This window comes from Capsicum annuum, chromosome 1, assembly GCF_002878395.1.
Source record: "Capsicum annuum cultivar UCD-10X-F1 chromosome 1, UCD10Xv1.1, whole genome shotgun sequence".
NCBI classification, from domain to species: Eukaryota; Viridiplantae; Streptophyta; class Magnoliopsida; order Solanales; family Solanaceae; genus Capsicum; species Capsicum annuum.
The window spans coordinates 202292179-202298597 of NC_061111.1; the positions used below are offsets into that span (position 1 = coordinate 202292179).

Consider the following 6419-nt stretch of genomic DNA (forward strand, 5'->3'; position numbering starts at 1 on the left):
ATGTTTTAATCCATGACATAGTGAAGTCGTGTGGGGATATTTCAATTCACTATTGTTGTTATGTTCTTCTTGTTGTTCATTTTGAAGTCTAGTGAAGCTGTGTATGGCCTATTTCGATTCACTAGCATTGTTGTTAACATCTTGTTGCTCTTTTTATTGCTTTTTTCTTTTGTTATGAACTTTATCTTGTATCACACTGCTAATGCTTTTAGAAAGTAAGAAGAAAAGAATTTGTGGTTTAGTTAGATGGTTCTAGGTCACAGTTGCCTTAACTGCCATTATTTGGACCGAAAGGGAGCTGGAGATTGCTATCTCATTTGGACTGCAGTAACTCCACCTACGCATTTATAGTATGACTAGCTGTTCAGGGCAGACTACTTACCAAGGAGAGACAACTAGATGCTTCTTATTTGATATGCAGGTGGAGTTATTGCACTCTAAACTGACTGGCAATTGAATCAGCACTTGTTTGTGGACTGTACTTGGACTAAACTAGAAGGGATCCCATTATGCCATGGGATGGAATTCAGGTATAAGCTGGAGAGGTGATAGATGGAATTCAGGTACAACACTTGGACTAAACTGGCAGGGATTCTAGAGACCTTTTGAACTTTTTGCGACATTGGAATGTGGGTAGCGGTAGCCTCCTTGCCTGTTGTTTTCGATAGTGATCGACCTCCAATAAATATGTGGTGCAAAACATAGTCATAGTAGATATGTTTAGTGAGTGGAAGGACGAGCGTTACGTGGGATCGAGTGGATCAGGGCTAAGGGATGGAGTAAATGTACGTATTGATGTTGTAATTATAGAGTAAGAAGAGAAATTTAAAGAAGATAGATTTACCTAAACTGTCTAAGACATGCAGCTATTTTTTTAACTAGAGGTGTGTGCAGCTGTTTGTTAACCGGAGGAATGGTTTAACGAATAAAAAATATGATCCTATAGTTTTGATGGACAATAAGGAGGAAGTAGACAGGAAAGTCTTATAAAAATCAATATATTACTATGATGAACAATAGTAATATATTTTAAATGTTTAGTATTTGAAATTCGGTGCCTTGATTAATCTGAATTTGCAAGTATTTTGAGTTGAAAGAGGAGAGATTTCAATCATCGAACAAACGATATGGGAATCATGAATATACTGTAGTGCTATCGGTATCCAAGACATAATATCTAACTTTGAAAAAATACCCGATAATCGATTTTACAAACATATAAGAAGAATGATGGGGAGTTCAGATCCCAGTAACATGTTGAAAAATCTCCATTCTAGAAGGATCAATGACAGTATTTTGTATCTACTTATTGCATAAGTTTTTACAGACTTCATGCTTAGTGCATGATGGCTACCTCAGCTTCTTGCACTAACGGTTGAGTTATATACACGAAATGTTCTGCCTCCCTCTCTACTTGTTCGCGACACTGGTTAGCATCTTTTTCTTGTTTCATTCTCTTTACAAAGGAAACGAATCGCCTCCAGTTATCAGGATGGAATAGGTCAAGGGATTCATCCTCAAATATATAAATGCACACATCTCTCTATCTGCATCTGATAGGTAAAAATTTTTAGGTTTTATGCAGCTGAAAAAACCTGGTTGTTTCACTAGTGACTGTTTCACTAAATTTACCTATAGGTGTAGAGTTTGTTAAGCACTCTTTGTTTCCTGCAGACACACTTGCATTATCAAAGTACTACATCCCTTGGGTTGCTGCCCAGACTTGTCTTCATACTTGCATTATCTTTTTTTCTAAAATTTTGCAGGAATATGAAAATGGGGGAAAAGAGCGCCCTTTTCTTGAGGTCTACGAAGAGATGCATAGAAAGAAAAACAAGGACGGTACAATAGGAGATTGGGTCAAACCGCGTGCTAGGATTGCATATGTAAGACAATAACTTTTACATACATTGTTTCATTATTACACAACTTTCCTTTTTTACGTACTCACAAATAATTTTCTTTCAAGAAGAATTTCAAAAAAACATAGAAGAGTGGTGGAAAACCCAACCTACTTCAGAGGATGGTACCATGGTCCAACCATTACCTGCAGAGCTGAATAATATGTGGATGACTGTGGTAGGTGGTCCAAATAATGGTAGAACCTACGGAATAGGGGATCTCCAATCCTCGAGTAGTCCTTCGTTGTTTCCCAGTTCCTCCTCTACTTTGCAAACTATGGAAGAAATGGATGAGATAAAAAAGCAAATCGTGGAGTTGACGCAGAAATGTGCAGCTAATGATGCTATTTTTGCTAAATTTGATAAATTGGACGAGTTGGTGAAGAAGCACATGCCGCAAATATTTCAGGACGAGAAGGATAATGAATCTGATGATAAATAGATTGTAGTTATTGTTCTTGTTTTTGGTTGTGACATTTACATATTTAAACTATTTGATTTGATGTTTGTTTTGAATGGTTTAAAGTTGTTGTATTTATAAATTTTTATTGTGTTTGATCCTGTTGTGAAAAATACATTAGTTATGTCGTTTATAATTTGAAAGCCATGTAAGCGAATGCAAAATAATTATTTATTAAATAATAATAATTATTAAATAATAACAATTATTAAATAATAACAATTATTAAATAATAATTATTATTAAATAATAACAATTATTAAATACTTATTTATTAAATAATAATAATTATTAAATAATTACGTATTAAACTTCCGAATACAGTAGTTGGAAATTTTATAATTATTAAATATTTATTTATTAAATTTCCGACTACTTTAGTCGGAATAATTAAGATTATTAAATAATTATTTATTAAATATCCGACTACAGTAGTCGGAAGAATTAAAATTCTTAAATATTAAATTTTCGACTACTTTAGTTAGAAATTAATAAATAATTATTTAATAATTTTAATTATTCTTACTAGAGTAGTCGGAAATTTAATAATTATTAAATAACTATTTGTTAAATATCTGACTACATTTCAGACTAAAGTAGTCGGATATTTCTGACAATAATAGTCGGAAAAGTTTTTCCGACAAGCTATATTCCGACTACCATGATTTAGTTGGAAAGTAGTCGAAAATACCTTAATTTCCGATCACTTTCCGACTACATTGACTGTCGGAAATTTAATGGTTTCTAGTATGCTGTTCAATCTTGGCAACCTCCCATTTTGATGTCACTAGACAGTAAACATGCATAATTTTTTTCTGACCGTTCTTGTAGGCTCGATTGGTGGCTTGCTGCTCTACTGAGGGATTCCAGAGAACGTCAAGCAAAACCACTCTTGAGGCCCCTACAAGACTTATTCCTTCTGAATAGGCTTTTGTCTATGCAAGAAGCACTTTGACATCACTCTTAGATCATTAAGAGAATTTATGGACATCTGTTGCTGCTTTACATCAAGTTTCCATCTATATAGAGAATCTCTCGGCCTAAAGTCCAGCTAAAGATAGACTTGAGTTGCTCCTTGATCAGGTTCAGAGGATCAAGTAACTGGCTAAATATTATAACGCTCTCTTTTGTCCAACTACACAGTTTGATCAGTTCAACAACAAATTTCATTTTCACTCCAATATCTGGATCCTACCGGCATCTTATTTCGCTTAGCCGACTTTCCGGATCAGAGAACTCCTTCCTCTTTTTCACTAAAGAAGGATGAACAGAGAGACACCAGATTTTGTTGGTAAAGGGAGCTTGGAATCTCTGCAATTCATTTAAGCAACTCCTTCTGTAATTTTGTGGGCTTCAAGTGTACCACTGTATCCCTTATGTCCAGAAGGCTTACCTTCTTTACATTTTCGCTACACTTATGGACAAGTGGTGAAATAATATCCCTTAGCTCTTCCAATGCTCGTGCATCCTTGTTAATGGAAATGCTAAGGGAAGCCCATTTCTGCTCCAAATCACCAGTAAACTTTAGACTAACAACACATAGAGTGTTGTACAACTCTTTGATGTTGTTCTGGAATGGAGTTCCAGAAAGAACTATGCGCTTTTCTGTTTCAACTTATTTTAGTGCTTTCCAAACAAGGCTTTGCTCATTCCAAGTAGTGTGCCCTTCTTCAAGAACTAGAAGACCAGGAAACTTTAAAAGTATTTCTCTAGTCTCTTTCGTATAACCATTTCCATCTTCTATCGTCAGAATCATGAACAAATCATAGCTGATTCCCAAAATGCTCTTACTTTTCTCCCATGATCTCAGATTCACCTTGCGTATAAGGTTTGGATCTTTTTTGTAGCACGGGATAAATAGTTGAAGACACCAATTGTACCTTCATCTTCCTGAAAAGACAAATCCTTGTTGTTCAAGTTGTGGAAAGGAATGTCCGCCTCCCATTTCTAGAACTCAGCTTCCTAATTAAGAAGCAAGTTGGATGGAGCAATAACTACTGGACGAAACTTTGGAAACACCTTCAGAAATGACTGAAGAAATACAATGGTGAGTCAGATTTTTCCGGTGCCAGGTGGATGTGAGATAATGCATCCTCTCTTACTATTGGATAGAGGCTCTCTCAACCTCTAAAGAGCTATATTTCCAGGTAGGTTTTTCCACATGAACTCAAATCATACACGTTGATAAGGATACATGGTGCTTCTGACAATCACAGGAACTAAATCCCAAATGGTTCCTTCTCCATAAATAGGAGAATCCTCGATTGCTGAAAAATCACAAAATCTGAAGCCATCAATATCCAAGGGTGATGGCAACTCTTCACAATATTTTCTTCCATACCCCCCTCGAGTTCTCTGAGCTGGTATATTACACCAGTTTAAGAATTTAAGAGTGGACTGAAACTAAATATGAGTGCAAAGTAAATAAAATTAAATATCAGTATAAATATTAATTTATGGACTAAGAAACCTCACAAACTAATTCCATTACGATAAAAGTCGGATCTATTAAAGCAATAAGAACAGAAGTTGTAAATTGAAAAGAGAAGTGGTTGATACGACAAATCTTGTATACTTACAAAAGGAGGGATGATGTACTTGTTCTCCAAATCCACATGGGAACAAACTTTACAGATAAGTCCAAGTTGTTTATCGAGAAAAAGACAGTGGTTCCCCGTCTGAGGCCACATGTTTGTCCATTCTGCATCGGTAAAACATATGGATTTGTAAAACCAATATTTGATTTTGAGTTGGACATGTCCATTTCATCAGAAATATTTGTATAACGTTGGTTCCTCGTCTATAAATCGAATATTAAAGAGAGTGGTTCTTTGATAGGAACCCGTTCCTTCTCTTGAAGAGGAATGACTTTATCACGATCATCACCATGTACTTTAGAGTCAACAATAAACTTAAAAAATTTGATGCATCAAGAGTCTTCTTCCGAGGCTTTCAAACTACTGAGTCATTAACCTCACAGTCCTCTTCAGACGAGGATTCATACTCCTCTTTACCTTTATCGTGGTTTTCATCCTCAACAACAAGCTAAATTACTATCCCCCGATGTTTTAGTTCCTCGTCATCAGAAGTTGATGATCCATTCTCTCGATAGGTCTTGTATTTGGGTCTTCATTATTTTCATCAATTGAAGCTTCTGATTCTGACTCAGAAGATGATGCAGTGTCAGAAAGCTCCTCCTCAATGCTTATAACATCAAGACCACTCTTCTCTTCCGAGGAATCATCATTAGACCCTTACTCGACTAATGTCTGTTTCATGATGGATTTCCTCCTCCCATCACCTTGAGAAGGATCCACCATTTTTATTTTCCGTAGACGATATACGTCATCTCCAACATTGGCATTAATCGAACTAGTAGGATTACCACTTTGACTCAATCTGTTCCTCTGAGTTAAGTCGATCATATATTTTAAAGATTGTTGTTAAGGGCGGATTTAGAGTATTATGTGGTGGTTCCCGATCGAGAACCCACTAAGTTTTGTGCAGTTCTTGAATTTATATTGAAAAATTTGGTAATTATATAAAAATTATAGGTTGGGAACACTTATATAAAAATTGGTGTTGGTCTAGCGGTAAAGAAAGAGCTTCTTAAAGACTTTGTAGGCCTTTTGGTTGTGGGTTCAAGCCACATCACTCACTATATTTAATTTTTATATTTTGAAAAAACCCATAAACTTTAAATTCTAGATCCATCTCTTGCTATGAACAAAGCCTAATGATTAAGTTAATGTTATGTGAAAGGTATCCCTTTTGGGGTTAGTATTGTGAAAAGCGATAGTAAAAGAGGCATCTAAAGAGCATTCACTTAGTAAAAGAGGCATCTAAAGAGCATTCACTTGACTTATAATTGGTTTGATTATAAATGTGTTAACCTTGGAAAAGTGGTGACTGTGTATATCATTTCAACATTCATGCTCATATATCTACTTATATGTAAGACCCCGTAATATCCTAACTTGTTTCAGCTTACTATTGCATGTTAAAGGGGTGCGAGACTTGGAAAATTTTACTAAGTGTAAGGACTTAGTCATTTCTAA

General features: G+C 35.4%; 1 pseudogene; it reads right to left on the reverse strand.

Annotated features, from left to right (window-relative positions):
* Positions 1-3095: 3095 nt before the first annotated feature.
* On the reverse strand, positions 3096-5786 carry LOC107841094 (annotated as a pseudogene).
* Between the last annotated feature and the right edge of the window lie 633 nt (positions 5787-6419).